The sequence below is a fragment of the Schistocerca piceifrons genome, unplaced genomic scaffold, assembly GCF_021461385.2.
Source record: "Schistocerca piceifrons isolate TAMUIC-IGC-003096 unplaced genomic scaffold, iqSchPice1.1 HiC_scaffold_808, whole genome shotgun sequence".
Lineage (NCBI taxonomy): Eukaryota > Metazoa > Arthropoda > Insecta > Orthoptera > Acrididae > Schistocerca > Schistocerca piceifrons.
In genome coordinates, this window is record NW_025729067.1 from 46,996 (window position 1) to 67,588 (window position 20,593).

The following is a 20,593-nucleotide window of genomic DNA, read 5'->3' on the forward strand; positions in this document are numbered from 1 at the left end:
CATTGGCTCTATGCCCTAATAATATCGCTGTGCTGCCGCAGCAAGAACAACTGTATCTTTGCCAGATCAGTTCTCTGTAGTATGCGCTCTATGCTACACGTATTGTTATATGCTACGAGAATAAAAGTATTTGTAGTAAGTGACAGAAGTGCGCTGGCTGGTGTGGCCGGGCGGTTCTAAGCGCTACAGTCTGGAACCGTGCGACCACATCGGTCGCAGGTTCGAATCCTGGCTCGGGCATGGATGTGTGTGTTGTCCTTAAGTTAGTTAGGTTTAAATAGTTCTAAGTTCTAGGAGACTGATGACCTCAGATGTTGAGTCCCATAGTGCTCAGAGCCATTTGAACCATTTGACAGAAGTGCGAGTGATTATTTATCGTCGTAATTACAATATCCGCTCTCCACTACCTACATACTGAAAATTAATGCCTCTGAATTTAGTATTCTGTTCTCAGTATCGGTCACAGTATTATGTGTTATGCATATTACTCAGTCAACTTTCCTGCTTTGCTGACACAAGTTGCAACCCTCTGTCACTAGGGGGCTCTGAATTGTAGCACGTAATGTGGCAGTGTTTAATATAAGTACGTCGGTGCGTGCTGTAATGAGTTTCTGACAGCAGAAAATGTGCCTCCAATTGAAATCCATAAAAGAATGGAAGTTGTGTACGGAATGACTGTATCGGCATCAGTAACATGCGATGTCGTGTTGTTCATGCTCGTAGTGGAGGAAATGGTGGCGCTAACCTCAAACTGTCTGGCAGAGCTCCGAGTGGATGACAGCATATGGAAACTGAGGAGACTCATCGGAATGAGGTTTATGAACTCGTCAGAGAAAATCATTGGATAACGCTGACACAGTCTCAGGTCAAGTGTAGCAAATCACGAGAGCGTGTACTGGCCATCATTGCAGAACTACAGTACAGAAGACTCGTGTGCACGGTGTGTGCATCGAATGCTCATTTCTCATGTGAACCTCGAATGCTCACTCCTGACATGAATCAAAGGTGATTGGACGTATGGGATTACCATTTGACCCCGAAAGCAAGACAGCATCAATAGAGTTCCACCACAAAGGATTACTGGGGCAAAAAAAATTCAAGGCCATGCCTTCAAGCAGGCAGAATCATACTCACAGTGTTCTGGAATGCTCAATGTGTGGTACCTTAGGAATCACTCCTAAAGGCACCACCGTAATCTCTGCAAGGTACTGCGAGACCCTCAGGACACTGAAAGCACGGATATGAAGAGTTCGTCCACACACGGAACACCCTCTCCTCCAGCACGACAATACCAGACCACACACGAACACTGCGACATCTGTGACAATCAGATGCCTGGGGGTTTACTGCTACCGATCATCCTCCATACAACTCCGACTTGGCACCATCACATTTTCACCTGTTTCCAAAGCTTAAGGGGAGGTTTACTATCTTTGGCCCGAAAAAAGTATGTTCTTTGAGAATTTTTTTCTCGGGATGTGTTATAGATATCACTGTCAAATTTGGTCAATATGTTTGTTGATATTTCCTCTACAAACTGGAATTTTTTCGACTGGAAATGTCGAAGAGGAAAGGCGAAAGTACTGTCGGAACGAAACAAAATTTCAATGTAGACCTCCACGCGCAGTATGTCACAGGCCAGCCGGCTCATCTGAAATCAAAACTGAGTTGACGTTAGCGAAGTATATAAGATTCTTTAGGAGTTCTACCTCGCTTACGGTATTTGGACCATAGGAAACAAAATGGCGGCCATTTGAAAAAAAATAGGGTTTTTTTCATCGACTTATCGACTTCGTCGTTCCAAGTAAAAGTATTTATAGTTGATGGATCGGAATAAAAGTTGTACAACTCCTAGACACATTAGTTAGCTTCGTCGGAAACAAAGAATCATGGCAATCGGTTCAGTAGATTTGAAGTTACCATACCGCGCGATAAAAAAAAGTCATTTCGAGAAAAACAGATTCGAAGTTTTGACTACATATAAATGCAATATAATGCACCTTACGTTCAATCTGCTATTCCGGGTCCTTAAACTAGTCCTTCCTCTTCCTAATAGAGGGCGTTCTGCTCGATCTGGGCCATCCTGCGCTGCTCCAGAGCCGCTCTTACGGCCGGTGACAAGTGGTTTTCGGCCGCTTAAATCCGGTGGTCGTCCGAATGCTTGGCAAAGTGCGTCGAATAGTCCCAGGGTGACGTCTATCGTTGTCATTGTCTTCAGAATTGCTGAATACCCTTCGTTGAAGCTGCTCACTGCCAGGAAATTCGCAATCTCCATAGGCTTCGCACCAGAATGCAAATGCTTGGGGGCTAACTTCCAAACACACACGCGTTCAAACTTTCATTTAAATTTTGTGTGTTTCTTCCCAAGCACCGGTACAATAACTGGTCCTCCGAAAGGGCCACGTAGGTCGGATGAATCACTTTTTGAGCTTCTTTGGAGAGCGGCTGGTCGTGTTGATATTCGTCCAGATGTCCGGTAGCCTCTGGAATGCGCCACTTGCACCAACTAGTTTCCCCAGCCAGACAATTTTGGTGTTGTGGGTGGTCATCCGTCGAACACTTGTGCAAATACGTTGCCCAAATTGCCTTCTTCATCTATTCCACCGAACTGGAATGCCGTCGGATTGCCAAGCCGTAGCACGTCTTAAGCTCCTTGATCACTTTATCAATTTTAGTCATGGGCAAGCACATTGAATAATTTTTCCCGGCTACAAAGCCGAAATACGCGACAAAAACTGGTGCGTGAAAAAGGCCGATTTCAGGCAGGTGCATTTTTTTGTTCAACAGCGAATAACAAACATTTCCGTTCCGTATGCGGAAAAACCGTTTCGGGGCTGGATTCCAAACACTTTTATGGATCCAAAAATGCAATTTTAAAAAAAATCGATTTTTTTAACCAAAAGATAGTAAACCTCCCCTTAAATAACATCTTTGACGATGTCACTCTGATGACGATGCAACGGCGCAAGCAGAAGTGAGATTGTGGCTCCGTCAACAGTCATATATTCTATGGTGAAGGTATCAACAAACTGGACTCTCTTTGGGAGACTATGTTGAGAAATAAATATGTCGAAATAAAGAAGAAAAATGGAGAATATTAATAACGTTTGTTTTATTTAAAAAAGCTTTTAAGAGTTCTCGCATAAAACATTGGAGGAAATTGTGGTGCTAACCCAACGTGTGTGACAGAGCTCCCGCCGTACCGACAACCGACGATATTCATCGGAATCATGTTGATGAACTCACCAGAAAAAATCGCTCCATATTTAAGCGAAATGTTTAAAATAAAATTATTTGTCATCCCTGCAAGCCGTTAAATAGGTAACCTGCAACTAGTTTTTGCTTCCGGGATGGCAGTTTAGAAGTATAGAACCTGATGTGACGGTTTCGTTCTGAATGATCATCACTTTTGCACCACACTTTTTCTCTCTGTTTGCAACGTGTACGTTTTTTGTTTTTTTTTTTGTTTGTTTTAGTCTCTCTACTTATATAATTTATTAGTGTTGATATCAAGTTGCTTTCCCCTAACATAATTAGAGAAGATCCGTGTTGTTCTGTTATCATATTTGCGCAGTCGCTTATTATCTGCAGTACTAATGTGTTGTTAAATTACATTTCGTATTTTACTCTCAAGTGTTTTATTTTTCATTGTCGTATCTCACATCAGGTTAATAAGTCGTGAGTGCAAAAAAACAGACACATATCATCTGGATAGGAATGGAACGAGTGATGGAGACTTACAGGAAGATGAGTTTCGGTTCGGGAAAAATGTAGAAGCAAGCGATACATCGACTCTTAGACAATGTGTCTAATAGCGTATTTTAATACGACAGCATGCCAGCTTAGGCAATTTATAACACTTAAAACACTTGATAATGGCACTTTGAAGCCGAAATCATGATTGTGTATATGTAAATGTAACATTGTAAATAAACAACAGTCTAATGGCGGTACTGATTTTAAAGAAATATATTATGACTGTGGCCCCAGATTATCAAAAACTTATTACTCATTTATAGTATTTGCATATTTTGGCAATGCAGACTGGAATACACTGCTTAAAATGCTGTAGTTACGAGGAACAAAATACACTACTGGCCATTAAAATTGCTACACCACGAAAATGACGTGCTACAGACGCGACATTTAACATACAGGAAGAAGATGCTGTGATATGCAAATGATTAGCTTTTCAGAGCATTCACACAAGGTTGGCGCCGGTGGCAACACCTAAAACGTGCTCACATGAGGAAAGTTTCCAACCGATTTCTCATCACGAACAGCAGTTGACCGGCGTTGCCTGGTGAAACGTTGTTGTGATGCCTCATGTAAGGAGGAGAAATGCGTACCATCACGTTTCCGACTTTGATAAAGGTCGGATTGTAGCCTATCGCGATTGCGGTTTATCGTATCGCGACGTTGCTGCTCGCGTTGGTCGAGATCCAATGACTGTTAACATAATATGGAATCGGTGGGTTCAGGAGGGTAATACGGAATGCCGTGCTGGATCCCAACGGCCTCGTATGACTAGCAGTCGAGATGACAGGCATCTTATCCGCATGGCTGTAACGGATCGTGCAGCCGCGTCTCGATTCCTGAGTCAACAGATGGGCTCGTTTGCGAGACAACCACCTGCACGAACAGTTCGACGACGTTTGCAGCCGCACGAACTATCAGCTAGGAGACGGTGGATGCGGTTACCCTTGACACTGCATCACAGACAGGAGCACCTGCGATGGTGTACTCAACGACGAACCTGGGTGCACGAATGGAAAAACGTCATTTTTTCGGATGAATCCACGTTCTGTTTACAGCATCATGATGGTCCCATGCGTGTTTGGCGACATCGCGGTGAGCGCACATTGGAAGCATGTATTCGTCATCGCCATACTGGCGTATCACCTGGCGTGATGGTATGGGGAGCCATCGGTTACACGTCTCGGTCACCTCTTGTTCGCATTGACAGCACTTTGAACAGTGGACGTTACATTTCATATGTGTTACGATCTGTGGCTCTACCCTTCATTCGATCCCTGTGAAACCCTACATTTCAGCAGGATAATGCACGACCGCATGTTTCAGGTCCTGTACGGGCCTTTATGGATACAGAAAATGTTCGACTGCTGCCCTGGCCAGCACATTCTCCATATCTCTCACCAATTGAAAACGTCTGGTCAATGGTGGCCGAGCAACTGGCTCGTTACGATACTACTCCTGATGAACTGTGGTATCGTGTTGAAGCTGCATGGGCAGCTGTACCTGTACACGCCATCCAACATCTGTTTGACTCAATGAGGCGTATCAAGGCCGTTATTACGGGCAGAGGTGGTTGTTGTGGGTACTGATTTCTCAGGATCTATGCATCCAAATTGCGGGAAAATGTAATCACATGTCAGTTCTGGTATAATATATTTGTCCAATGAATTCCCGCTTATCATCTGCATTTCTTCTTGCTGTAGCAATTTTAATGTCCAGTAGTGTATATAAAAACATGACAGGTGCGAATAGGACTCCTGCAATGGCCGTTCCCTACAAACTGGATCTATACTACAATACATAGACACAAGTAGTACTTTAACGATTCTTGACCTATTTACGCCCAATTTTTACACTATACTCAAATGAACCTTCGGACAAACACAAGCTAAATATTTTCAAATATAAACGTTATATAAATACATATTTAAAATATATACTTCTATATACATATATAAAATCTACACTTGTATTTAAAGACAACTCGTAGTTTGACATTGTTGTCAATCATGTGCGGAAGTTAGTGAACGGTTTACTTTAGATTTTTACGCGATACTCTGTTAACTTTCACGCAGGCATGGGCTACATACTTTTTTTTAAATATATGCACCCTACCTAATTCCGGTCTCGTAAACCGACATACGGCCGGGAGAGCGGTGTTCTGACCAGATGTCCCTCCATATCCGCATCCAATGACGCCTGTGGGCTGAGGATTACACGGCAGCCGGTCGGTACCGTTGGGCTTTCATAGCCTGTTCGCAAGGAGTTTGGTTTTCGTTTAGACCCTACCTAATACATGAAGGGGAAACGCTGCTAGCAAATATTTCGAAAGTTCCTGGCCGATTTATTTCAAATTGTTACGCGATACTCAGCTAACACTGAGATTTATATATTAAAGAACAATGTACAGATTTTCTGTTAAAACTAACTGCGAAAAAGAAAATGCATGTGCTGTGAAGATGTGCTGTTTCATTCCCTTTCTCGCAGTTACTTTTAACTTGGGTATCAGACCGTTTAAACCATTACACAAATTGTTTCTTTCACATATATTCTTTCTCCTTACATACTGTATAGTTTTAATAAAAACTGTATACATAGTAGTGTGCTGTTTTGTTTTCTACGTCGTACTAAGTTTTAAGTGGAAAGAGAAATGTTGTACATTTATGCCTCATCGAAGTATGATTAGAATGCTACTAAGGAATGTGAATCGTAGAAAACTTTTCAGTTGTACCCTTGCGCAATTAAAACTGCTGCTGCAGAGTGTCCAGGTGTCTCGGAGTGAACCAAGGCGATGTTGTTCGGACGTGGAGGAGATACAGAGAGACAGGAACTGTCGATGACATGCCTCGCTCAGGCCGCCCAAGGGCTACTACTGCAGTGGATGACCGCTACCTACGGATTATGGCTCGGAGGAACCCTCACCTCAACGCCACCATGTTGAATAATGCTTTTTTGTGCAGTCACAGGACGTCGTGTTACGACTCAAACTGTGCGTGGTGCGCAATTTCACTCCTGACATCCATGGCAAGGTCCATCTTTGCAACCACGACACCATGCAGCGCGGTACAGATGTGCCCAACATGTCGAATGGACTGCTCAGAATTGGCATCACGTTCTCTTCACCGCTGAGTGTCGCATATGCTTTCAACCAAAACATCGTCGGAGACGTGTTTGGAGGCAGCCTGGTCCGGTTGAACGTCTTCGACACACTGTCCAGCGAGTGCACCAAGGTGGGGGTTCCCCGCTGTTTGGGGGTGGCATTGTGTGGGGCCGACGTACGCCGCTGTTGGTAATGGAAGGCGCCGTAACGGCTGTACGATAGGTGAATGCCATCCTCCGACCGATAGGACAACCATATCGGCAGCATATTGGCGAGGCATTCGTCTTCATGGACGACAATTTGCGCCCCATCGTGCACATCTTGTGAATAACTTCCTTCAGGATAACGACATCGCTCGTCTAGAGTGGCCAGCATGTTCTCCAGACATGAACCCTATGGAACATGCCTGTGTTACACTGAAAAGGGTTGTTGATGGACGACGGGACCTTTATGTTGATCTCTATACCAATTTTCTGTACAGGTTCCGGAACTCTCGGAACCGAGGTGATGCACAACTTTTTTTGATGTGTGTATTTCCTGAGAAAAAGGGTCTTGAACAGACAGACGGAAGGACAACAAAAAAGTGATGCCAGAAGGGTTCCGTTTCTGCCGATTGAGGTACGGAATCCAGTTTTATGTCAATTTTCGAGTCTTACTTCCCACTCTCGCCTCCCCCTCCGGATAAATTTCTGTGAATGTCCATGGCGATCATCTTGCATGCAAGAAGCAAACCGAGCAGTTCTGATAATTGGGTGACTTGAACGACTAACTAACGAAGAGGTACCAAATCTGACTGAGGAGAAAAGAGGTTTTCTTATCAGTTGGAGCAAAAGAAAGTGTAGGTTGATGGGGCATCAAGCGATTTACGAAAACGACAGGAAAGCTAAATCTGCATGTCAGGAAGGGGAATTGAACCTCCTCTCTCCCCTGTATCAGCAGCATTGGAGGGAGACAGAATGGTTAAACAAATAAAAAATTATAAATCAGTAGTAATGAGGAGTATTGGTTCGCCGATAAACAGACAGCTTCAGTAAAGACTGAATAGCGTGTAAGCCTGCTACATTAAGTAAAGAAGAAGAAGAAGTATTTGGAAAACAATATACTTTCGCAGATGAGGCAATCAAACTATTTTAAATGGAATCATACCTTCTACAAGCGCTGTTAGTTTTAACATAGATCACAAGATATCGCTTTTTTTAGCTTTTTCAGAAACAGGTCACGGGAAATTTGGCTGTCTTTCATGGGTGAGTAATGTCTAGTACAAAGCTATATAGAATCGTCTCTGTCAATGTAGAATATTGCAGCACTTCGGGCGCCACGTGAAATGCCAGGACATGTTCTACAATGTCCGGTCTTATTGACCCAACTCATATTTTACGTCCAATGTGTCATTTTCAGCATTTTAGGAAACAATAAAGAACAAGCGCCTTCCACTGCGCATGCACTAATGTGTCGCTCTCGGGTCACGGTGACGTTGCAGAGGGAATGTTAAGACGAATGTTTCTAGCTTTAAGAAATTATGCAATGGCAACAATAACTGAAAGGGCAAATGTTCTGAGGGTCGGTAGGTTCTGACAGAGGAGCAGGTCTAAGACGTGGGTATGAGCTATGATGCAATGACAGGCTGAGTATTGTTGTGCGTTGAAGGTGAGATGAGCTGCTGCTTTTGTAACACCAGCTGGCGTCAGAGATAACAGCTGATATTCACGCTCCAGCGATGGGCTGTTTGTTACACGCAGCGTTATGAAATCGCTGTCGATTTCCTCTTCACGTTGATAACAGATAGAATACAGTAACACACAAGCCCCACTTGTGGAGTTGTTTGTCGATATTAAAATGGTAAGTTTCTACCGTTCTTATGACGAGTATGTCGAGATAATCGAAAATTTGTCCCAGACCTACAATCGAAGCCAGGTTTCCCACTTCAAATGACCAGCCTGCCTTAACCATTGGACCATCTTAGGACGCCAGTCCCGGCTCCAACACTATCACTGTGATAACCATGACCCAGCACCATCACAGTGACACGCTATCCTGTAAGAAACAGGATGGTTCTAATTTTTGCAACCGAGACAATTTCAATTAAAACGTTTATCTACGCAGATTTGGCATACCGCTATTTTACGATTTTGTTACTACACTATCTGATCGACTGTATCCAGACATTTGCACTGATGAGCCAAAGAAACTGGTACACCTGCATAATACCGTGGAGGGCACCTGCGAACACGCGTAAGTGCCGCAACATGACGTGGCATACACTCGATTAATGTCTGAAGTAGTGCTGGAGGGAACTGACACCATGAATCCTCCAGGCCTGTCCATAAATCCGTAAGAGTACAAGGGGGTGGAGATATCTTCAGAACAGCGCGTTGCAAAGCATCCCAAATGGTTCAAATGGCTCTGAGCACTATAGGACATAACATCTGAGGTCATCAGTCCCCTAGAAGTTAGAACTATTGAAACCTAACTAACCTAAGGACATCACACACATCCATGCCAGAGGCAGGATTCGAAACCGCGACCGTAGCAGTCGCGCGGTTCCGGACTGAAGCGCCTAGAACCACTCGGCCACAGCGGCCGGCAGCATCCCAGATATGCTCAATGATGTTCGTGTCTGTGGACTTTGGTGGCCAGCGGAAGTGTTTAAACTCACAAGAGTGTTCCTGGAGCCATTCTGTAGCAATTCTGGACGTGTGAAGTGTCGCATTGTCCTGCTGGAATTGCCCAAGTCCGTCGGAATGCACAAGGGACATGAATGTATGCAGGTGATCAGACAGAATGCTTACGTACGTGTCACCCGTCAGAATCGTATCTAGACGTATCAGGGGTCCCATATCACTCCAACTGCACACGCCCCATACCATTACAGAGCCTCCGCCAGCTTGAACAGTAGTCTCCTGACATGCAGGATCCATGGATCCATGAGGCTATCTCGATACCCGTACACGTCTGTCCGCTCGGAACAATTTGAAGCGAGACTCGTCCGACCAGGCAACATGTTTCCAGTCATCAACAGTCCAATGTCGGTGTTGACAGGCCCAGACGAGGCGTGAAGCTTTGTGTCGTGCAGTCATCAACGGTACACGAGTGGGCTTTCGGCTACGAAAGCTCATGTCGATGATATTTCGCTGAATGATTCGCACGCTGAGATTTGTTGATGGCCCAGCATTGAAATCTGTAGCAGTTTGCGGAAAGGTTGCACTTCTGTCACGTTGAACGATTCTCTTCAGTCGTCGTTTGTTTCGATGTTGCAGGATCTCTTTCTGGCCGCAGCGATGTCGGAGATCTGATATTTTACCGGATTCCTGATATTCACGGTACACTCGTGAAATGGTCGCACGGGAAAATCCCCACTCCATTGCCACCTCGGAGACACATTGTCTTATCGCTCGTGCGCCGACTATAACACCACGTTCAAACTCACTCTGTAATGGTATGGGGCGTGTGCAGTTGGAGTGATATGGGGCCCCTGATAGGTCTAGATACGACCCTGAACGGTGACACGTTCGTAAGCGTCCTGTCTGATCACCTGCATCCATTCATGTCCCGTGTGTATTCCGACGGACTTGAGCAATTCCAGTAGGACAATGCGACACTCCACAAGTCAGAATTCCTACATAATGGCTCCAGGAACACTGTTGTCGAGTTTAAACACTTCCACTGGCCACCAAAGTCCACAGACACGAACATTGTTGAGCATATCTGGGATGGCATGCAACGTTCTGTTCAGAAGAGATCTCCACCCCCTTGCGCTCTTACGGATTTATGGACAGCCTTGCAGTATTCATAGTTTCATTTCCCTCCAGCGCTACTTCAGACATTATTCGAGTGAATGCCACGTCGTGTTGCGGCACTTATGCATGCTCGCGGGGGACCTACACGATGTTAGGCAGGTGTATCAGTTTCTTTGGTTCTTCACTATATATATATATATATATATTAACATTCTACATTTTTACTCTTCATGCCATTTATTTCTCAGGACAGCCACCCTGGCAACAAACACATTTCCCGCAACGAGAGACCGGTTTTTTGATACTGTCACTGTAGAATGTTTGACTTCGTTGAAGCAGCCACCACCTCATCTCTGCTTGCACTGCTTCATCACTATCAAAGTGAAGTCTCCAAAGTTCTCTTTAAGTTCTGGAGACAGGTGAAAATCGGATGGCGCCAAGTCGGGACTGTATGGTACGAATGGCTCTAAGCACTGTGGGATTTAAAATCCGAGATCATCAGTCCCCTATGCTTAGAACTACTTAAACCTAACTAACCTAAAGACGTCACACACATCCACGCCCGAGGCAGGATTCGAAACTACGACCGTAGCAGCAGTGCATTTCCGGACTGAAGTGGCTAGAACCACTCGGCCACAACGGCTGGCAGGACTGTATGGAGGACAATCGATGACTGTGAACCTAAGGCATTGGATTGTTGTAGATGTCGCAGTGCTCGTGTGTGATATGGCACTATCATGCTGTAGGAGAGAGTGCTCCGTGTGTGGACGAAGTTTTCTGCGGGTAGATAATCGATTACACACAGCCATGCAGCCCTGTAACGGGAGTCTGCGAGTAAATTGATCGAGTAATGTTCATGACATGTAATACCTCAACCAATATAGAGAACAGAATAAAAAAATCGGGAGCATTAGTTTTCAGCATGCTCTCATACTTTGGTGCAAAAACAGGGGCTTCACTGCTGCCATTAGAGCTAACGGAAGAAACCCTAAACGTTTTCAAAAAAAGGTCTCTGGAATTTTACATTGAATCTGTCGGGCAAATTTTCCAGGTATTTGATTTTCAAGGAAAAGTAATAAAAGATAGAGAAATGCTAGATGTCACAAAAATATAGTCATTTAAATCTATTTTGCCTCTTGTGACTGCATTCCCCAAGTTGGTAAAAGTCTGAACGACTTCAACACATTGATATAGAGTGGCGTTCGATGTTCGATACGCAACACTGTTGTTCCATTTTATTGTAGCGCGCAATACTTTTATAATAGGATTAGGCTTACAACGCACAGGGCTCCAAGACAGTCTTTCTTCTTTTATAGAAGTTTGTGAGGAATTTTTTAAGCCTCCCTCATTCTGGTGCCGCAGTGGAACGTCTTTTTTTCATCAGTTAACTTACCGCAAGTTTTAAATTTTTTCCCCGCTTAAATTACATTATTCGCATGGAGCAAAAAAGGTACTATGCATTTACAGTGTGTGGAGAATGATCTAGAAGATTGCGACTTCCATGAAGTAATATTGCTTTAGCAGCTCTGAACTCTATGTTCATCATACATATTTGAACAGCAGTTACACCCCCAAAAACCTCTATATGCTGGATTCACATCAGTTAAGCTAAAAATATGGTGATTGTAATTTTGCATTCTGTCGGGATTAGGTAACAAGGTGAGAACTGTCATTTGCGTGAAATTCAACTTAAGTAATATATTTAACATTTTTGTAAAATTGTGCACATTTTTACAAAATATGGGATTACCTTAGCCCGGGTCAGAGTAGCCCCAAAATGACGATGTAGTGGTTCTAGAATCTGATGATGACTAAATGTTTCTCTGATGTGCAAGACGATGTCCAGCACTACAAGATGTCGAACGATAAATCAGAAGTTGGGCGGTATTCTACAGATTCATACGACAAAGGAGTCTTCTCCTGAACTGGGACCTTGGTGAATGATGAGGGTGCTATAGTGAACGGTATGGGACATACAAAGTGCTACTGCAAATGGCCAGAACAAACAGATAAACTGCTTTACCCTTTGGAGAGCTTGATAAGGATTAACAGTCTGACACAACTAACAAAATGTGCCCGAGTTTCAGTAATTTGTGCAATGTATATTACATCGTGCAATGTATGATACATTCTAGTAGTTACCACAGTATAATATGTAACTTCAAAATTGGTTCAAATGGCTCTGAGCACTATGGGACTCAACTGCTGAGGTTATTAGTCCCCTAGAACTTAGAACTAGTTAAACCTAACTAACCTAAGGATATCACAAACATCCATGCCCGAGGCAGGATTCGAACCTGCGACCGTAGCGGTCTTGCGGTTCCAGACTGCAGCGCCCTTAACCGCACGGCCACTTCGGCCGGCTAACTTCAAAATTAATTAGTCAGTTGATGAAATATACACTCATATATTTACGTTATCACTTTCTGGATAAAGCTAAATATGCCCTTTCCTTGCCTTCAAAATTTAGCGTTTTATTAGTTCCCTTTGCCCCTGAATGCCCATTCTAGAGATAGTCATTGAGTGCACTTCGTCGCAACATCTTATCACTACTGTTTCATCAAGAAACGACAGGATGGATCAAAGTAGCCCCGAGTGTGGGTAAGATTAGCCGAATCTTTTTATATTGTCACAGCAACAGGTGTGATACTTTTTGTTTAATAGCTTACTTGATTGCTGGTGCATCTTTGACAATACTAGAAAATTTTTTTTGGAATTTTTTCTCTGTCCCTATCCTCCTAAAGACGGAAGAATCACCAAGGGTGGTCAACGGCATAGGATGCTGAAGGCAACGGGAAACCACAGTATTAAAGATCCAATGGATATCCCCAGGAAAACTCATCATGGCAGGGTTCAATGTCAAATTATCCGGAGTTTCAACTCCCCCACTCGGATCTCCGGGGGGGAGAGCCTTGAACAATGCCACAAGTAAATACAAAAATAATGCAACAATAGCAACTTGGAATGTAAGATCATTATACCAACCAGGCAAAGTAAATAATGTTATACAAGAAATGAAACGCCTAAAAATTAACATTTTGGGTGTAAGTGAAACAAGATGGCCTGACTCAGGAGAAATGACCATTGACAACATGAAAGTATATTACTCGGGAAATTCTGATAGCCAGCACAGGAATGGGGTAGGAATAATTTTAGATGAGTATGCTAGTAAATCTGTCAAAAGCATTTTACCAATCTCAGATAGAGTAATCAGTCTACATTTACAAACGAAACAAACAAATATTAATTTAATCCAAATCTATGCTCCAACAGCCGACAAAGACCAAGAAGAAATAGGAAAATTTTATGAAGAATTAACACAAGCAATAGGAACCTCAAAAAGCAGAGACATTATTATCATCATGGGAGATTTTAATGCCAAAATAGGTGAAGGAAGTGAAGGTGATCTTATTGGACCTTTTGGTTTAGGAACAAGAAATGAAAGAGGAGATTTGCTGTCACAATTTTGCCAGGAAAACAATCTGTCTATTACAAACACATTTTTTAAACTCCCTAAACGAAGACTTTATACTTGGAAATCACCAAGAGACTGCAATGAAGAAGTTTGCAGAAATCAAATTGATTTCATACTTATAAACAAGAGGTACAAAAATTCTATTCATGGTGTGAAAACATATCCAGGAGCTGATATATTTTCTGATCATAACCTTTTAGTAGCAAAGTTCCATGTGAAACTGAAAGCCATACAAAAGAAACAAAAGAAGGACTATATAAATACAACTATTCTAAGAGACCCCTTGACTAAACAAAAGACTTCTGAAGATATTAATAAGGAATTAGTTAGGATAAAGAATAATCAAACAGAAGACATTGATGGCAAATGGGAACTTATAAAAGACACATTAAATAATGCATGTAAAAACACAATGGCGACCAAACACGACAACATGAAAAAGAAGTGGATGACAGAGAAGATATTACAATTGATGGAACAAAGAAGAATACTTAAAAATAGAGATGAAAGTGAGTATAAAAGATTACATGCAGAAATACGAAAAGAAACACGGCGAGCAAAAGAAGAATGGTACAAGGAACAATGCTCTGAAATTGAGAGTTATGAAACAAGACATGATAGTTTCAACTTACACAAAAAAGTTAAAGATTTAGCTGGACTTAATAAAAAGAAAAGTACAAGTTTATTGTTAGATAAAAATGGCAAAATAATTCCTGATGTTAAAGGTAAACTGGACAGGTGGACAGAATATGTCAAAGAACTATTTGAAGAGACAAGAAAAGATCAAAAATTTTATGATAACATGATCGGAGAACGAGGACCAAGCATATCGAAAGAAGAAATATTACATGTTATCAACAAATCAAAGACAGGAAAAGCCCCTGGACCGGATAAGATACCAAATGACATCCTGAAACTCATAGGAACAGACCATATAGATATATTTGTACAATTGTTTAATGATATTTATAATTCGGGAATTATTCCTAGGGATTGGTTGACATCTACCTTTGTTACATTACCCAAAAAGGCTAATGCCAAAACTTGTAATGATCACCGTACAATAAGCTTAATGAGTCACACCTTAAAGATATTTCTAAAAGTTATACACCAACGAATATACAAAAAAGTAGAAGAAGGTATAAGTGAAACACAATTCGGTTTTAGAAGTTCCCTCGGTACAAGAGAAGCATTGTTTGCTTTTAACATATTAGCGCAACGATGTATGGAGGTTAACCAGCCACTATATGTGTGCTTCCTGGATTATAATAAAGCATTTGACAAAGTTCGTCATGATCATCTCATAGAATTGTTAGAAAAGAAAACACTTGATAAGAAAGACATCCGCATTATATATAACCTCTACTACAATCAAACCGCAACCGTGAAGGTAGAAAATGAGTTATCGAATGATATAGAAATAAAGAGGGGTGTGAGACAAGGTTGCGTTCTCTCACCCTTATTGTTTAATATGTATTCAGAAGACATAATCCAGGCAGCTCTATCAGATGAAATAGCTGGCATTAAAGTGAATGGGCTAAACATTAACAATGTTAGGTTTGCTGATGACACTGCACTACTAGCTGGAAACCTCAAAGATCTACAATTACTTCTTGACAAAGTCGCAGAAAAAAGTGAAGAATTTGGCTTGACTCTTAACGTAAGCAAGACTAAGTTCATGGTGATATCTAAAACACACCAACAAGAAAATCTTACAATCAATAGGGAAAGAGTCGATCAAGTACGTAAATTTAAATATCTCGGAACAATTGTAAATGAGGAGATTGAAAGCTCAGAAGAAATTAAATCGAGAATAGGACAGGCCAGAAGTATCTTTAATAAGATGAAAAATGCATTCTGTTCGAGAGACATTTGTTTAAACACAAAAATGAGGTTGCTAAGATGCTATGTATTCTCAAAATTATTATACGGAATGGAAGCGTGGACATTGAAAAAGAAGGACATGAACAGTTTAGAAGCTTTTGAAATGTGGGCATATAGAAGAATACTTAGAATTAGTTGGGTGTCGAGGATTACTAATCAAGATGTCCTAAGAAGAATGGGAAAGGAAAAAGAATTAATTAAAACTATTAAAGTAAGGAAGCTACAATATTTAGGCCATGTTATTAGGGGAGTAAATTACAAAATATTGCAAATAATACTAGAAGGGAAAATTTGTGAGAACAGAACGAGGGGTAGAAGACGGACATCCTGGATTGACAATTTAAAAAATTGGTACAACTGTTCAACGTCAGAACTCCTTAGATCAGCCAAATCAAGATCAGAAATTGCCATGATGACAGCCAACCTTCTTAGAGGAGACGCACATGAAGAAGAAGTGAGTGACATCGCTACCTTCATCGTTACGGATTTTACACTTCATGGAAATGAAATTACGTAATTAAAACATTTGCATCGGCCGGGAATCGAACCCGGGCCGCCCGCGTGGCAGGCGAGCATTCTACCACTGAACCACCGATGCTTAGATGCACGTCCCAAGGGTAACAATTATGAGTGAGAGTGATGACATCTGTACATGAAGTAATATTTTGTTTGTTAGATATGATATCCATTCTTGATTAACACAAGCCGTTATCAATTCCTTGACCTTGATCTTCCCTTCTCTCACATCGTTCAGAACACGGATGCCCGCGTGTTTGCTAGGCCTCTCATGCTGGTATGACGTATTCGCGTATACCACAAATAAACAACACGTGTAGTAATATCTAATAACTTGGTACCATCAGTTACAGAGCGAAAACGTACCCCACAGTGATATCGTACGATCGAGCAAGTGATGTAATTAAGACGCAGGATTTCGTTTATAATGATGTCCTCATTACTTATTTCAATATTGGCAGTTCACTACTTATACTCGATTACGCAACCACCGAATTAGTGTTGAACTCTTCTGTGCTCTTTAGACATGTTCATCACACATTTTATATTCTTACTATGACCCCTTATACCTGCCCCCCCTCCCCCCCAAACACACGTTCATCACACATTGAACCACCGTGATATCCATTTTTTCTTCGAACCTCCCCGCCCCCCTCCCTCCCAAATCCCCCGCCACACACACACACACACACACACACACACACACACGCCGACTATTTGTACTCTACAACTGAAGTTACTTGTGTTCCTTTTTGTTTAGCGTCCTAGTTGATGATCAGAAACAACTGATTTCTGAACGTATTGCATGCGATGCTGCTTAACACTTTCGCTGCGGCTGACGCTTATAAGCGTCACAAGAAGCCACGACGCAGTGCGGTTGACGATTATAAGCGTTCGTGCTCACTGTCATATTACTCACAAGGGAACCTCCCCATCGCACCCCCCTCAGATTTAGTTATAAGTTGGCACAGTGGATAGGCCTTGAAAAACTGAACACAGATCGATCGAGAAAACAGGAAGAAGTTGTGTGGAACTATGAAACTATACAAACCGAGTAGTCGATGTGCAAGATATGCAAGATCAACGATAAATTGAACTCAGGAGCGCCGTGATCCTGCGGTTAGCGTGAGCAGCTGCGGAACGAGAGGTCCGAGGTTCAAGTCTCCTTTCCAGCGAAAAGTTTAATTTTTTATTTTCAGACAATTATCAACGTTCAGGCACTCACACATAATCAACTTCGCTCTCCAAAATTCCAGGACATGTTCAGATTTGCTTGGACATAGGCAGGATTTGACGGTCTACACACGGAAAAATTTGAAACATATGTTTTGACAGAGCACAGGGAAAAGTGAGCGACTGCGAAACTGTTGGATTCATTTGTTGCAGTTTATGTGACAAACTCTTATGTTTTCATCACTTTTTTGGGAGTAATTATCACATCCACAAGAAAACCTAAATCGGGCAACGTAGAAGAATGTTTTTACCCATTCGCCAAATGTACAAGTGGGTCGACAAAATATTCCTGTCATGTGACGCACATGCCGTCACCAGTGTCGTATAGAATACATCAGACGTGTTTTCCTGTGGAGGAATCAGTTGACCTATGACCTTGCGATCAAATGTTTTCGGTTCCCATTGGAGAGGCACGTCCTTTCGTCTACTAATCGCACGGTTTTGCGGTGCGGTCGCAAAACACAGACACTAAACTTATTGCAGTGAACAGAGACGTCAATGAACGAATGGACAGATCATAACTTTGCCAAAATAAATAAAAACTTTTCGCTGGAGGGGAGACTTGAACCAAGGACCTCCGGTTCCGCAGCTGCTCACGCTAACCACGGGGCCACGGCGCTCCTGCGCTGAGATTATCCTTGATGTTGCATATGTTCGCATGGACTACTCAGTTTGTATATTTTGCTTATTTTTTCATAGTTCCACACAACTTCTTCCTGTTTTCTCGATTGATCTGTGTTCAGTTTTTCAAGGCCTATCCACTGTGCCAACTTATAACTAAATCTGAGGGGGGTGCGATGGGGAGGTTCCCTTGTCAGTCTAGTAGCAGCATCTAAGCTAGTATCAAAGACCGTAACCTTTTGTTTTGTATGGTCAGTTGTCGAACGTATATTGTTCGTAATGGCGGTTAACGGACCTTCCAATGTGAAAAGGAGCAGGAAAAGTGTTTCGCTTACTAATTTCTACACATCCGGGCGCCCCTGGGCGTCTATGATAAATGTAGACGGCTAAGTCTCTCACACCAGAAGCAAACATGTTACTAAATTGACGACCTCTGTCAGAGTCAATCTTAAAAATGCACATTTAAGGTAAATAAAGTTTCAAATTAATCCAGTTTCCTTTTTCCTTTTTTTCCTTCTCAAGAATATGCGTTTTGGAATCCAAATTGTATTTTTTGTTACATTATCAACAAATCACGAACATCTGAATGACGCCTGTGGCCCCTACAGGTGTCAGATAGCAAACAGACTTTAAAACATGACCACAATACAGTCGAAGCTTATTTGGAGTAATGCACGTACGGTGTCATCATTAGGTCAGTATAGAACATGATCCCACAGATCTTACAAGGTCTTGACGTCAGCCTGTAGCTCAGGTGCGGTTAGGAGCGTCGGCTCCGAGCGGTACCTGCCGTTTCAGTGTGTTACCGGCCCGCGCTTCGAGCGTTACCAGCCCGCGCTCGCACTTGCCGGGCCGCACTAGAAAGTTGCACGCCTGCACCGATGCCGCAGCGAAAGTGTTAAACGGCAATGGCGTTGCTGTCTTCCCTCGTTAGGTTAGGATACGACATATTTTGCTAGTACAAAATGTGTTACGCGCAATGTATGGTTTGATTTCCGTTTGCTAAGCATATTGTACGCATCTATATGAAAACTAAGAAAGTACGAAAAGCTAATACTGTTCAACGTACGTACGAACGTTTTTTGACATACACTCCTGGAAATTGAAATAAGAACACCGTGAATTCATTGTCCCAGGAAGGGTAAACTTTATTGACACATTCCTGGGGTCAGATACATCACATGATCACAGTGACAGAACCACAGGCACATAGACACAGGCAACAGAGCATGCACAATGTCGGCACTAGTACAGTGTATATCCACCTTTCGCAGCAATGCAGGCTGCTATTCTCCCATGGAGACGATCGTAGAGATGCTGGATGTAGTCCTGTGGAACGGCTAGCCATGCCATTTCCACCTGGCGCCTCAGTTGGACCAGCGTTCGTGCTGGACGTGCAGACCGCGTGAGACGACGCTTCATCCAGTCCCAAACATGCTCAATGGGGGACAGATCCGGAGATCTTGCTGGCCAGGGTAGTTGACTTACACCTTCTAGAGCACGCTTGGTGGCACGGGATACATGCGGACGTGCATTGTCCTGTTGGAACAGCAAGTTCCCTTGCCGGTCTGGGAATGGTAGAACGATGGGTTCGATGACGGTTTGGATGTACCGTGCACTATTCAGTGTCCCCTCGACGATCACCAGTGGTGTACGGCCAGTGTAGGAGATCGCTCCCCACACCATGATGCCGGGTGTTGGCCCTGTGTGCCTCGGTCGTATGCAGTCCTGATTGTGGCGCTCACCTGAACGGCGCCAAACACGCATACGACCATCATTGGCACCAAGGCAGAAGAGACTCTCATCGCTGAAGACGACACGTCTCCATTCGTCCCTCCATTCGCGCCTGTCGTGACACCACTGGAGGCGGGCTGCACGATGTTGGGGCGTGAGCGGAAGACGGCCTAACGGTGTGCGGGACCGTAGCCCAGCTTCATGGAGACGGTTGCGAATGGTCCTCGCCGATACCCCAGGAGCAACAGTGTCCCTAATTTGCTGGGAAGTGACGGTGCGGTCCCCTACGGCACTGCGTAGGATCCTACGGTCTTGGCGTGCATCCGTGCGTCGCTGCGGTCCGGTCCCAGGTCGACGGGCACGTGCACCTTCCGCCGACCACTGGCGACAACATCGATGTACTGTGGAGACCTCACGCCCCACGTGTTGAGCAATTCGGCGGTACGTCCACCCGGCCTCCCGCATGCCCACTATACGCCCTCGCTCAAAGTCCGTCAACTGCACATACGGTTCACGTCCACGCTGTCGCGGCATGCT

The 20,593-nt window shown here is 43.3% G+C and overlaps 1 non-coding gene across 1 annotated transcript; it reads right to left on the bottom strand.

Moving 5' to 3' along the window:
- Positions 1-16,479: 16,479 nt before the first annotated feature.
- Positions 16,480-16,550, bottom strand: Trnag-gcc. Its single transcript has one exon. It is a non-coding gene; the product is annotated as a tRNA-Gly (tRNA).
- Between the last annotated feature and the right edge of the window lie 4,043 nt (positions 16,551-20,593).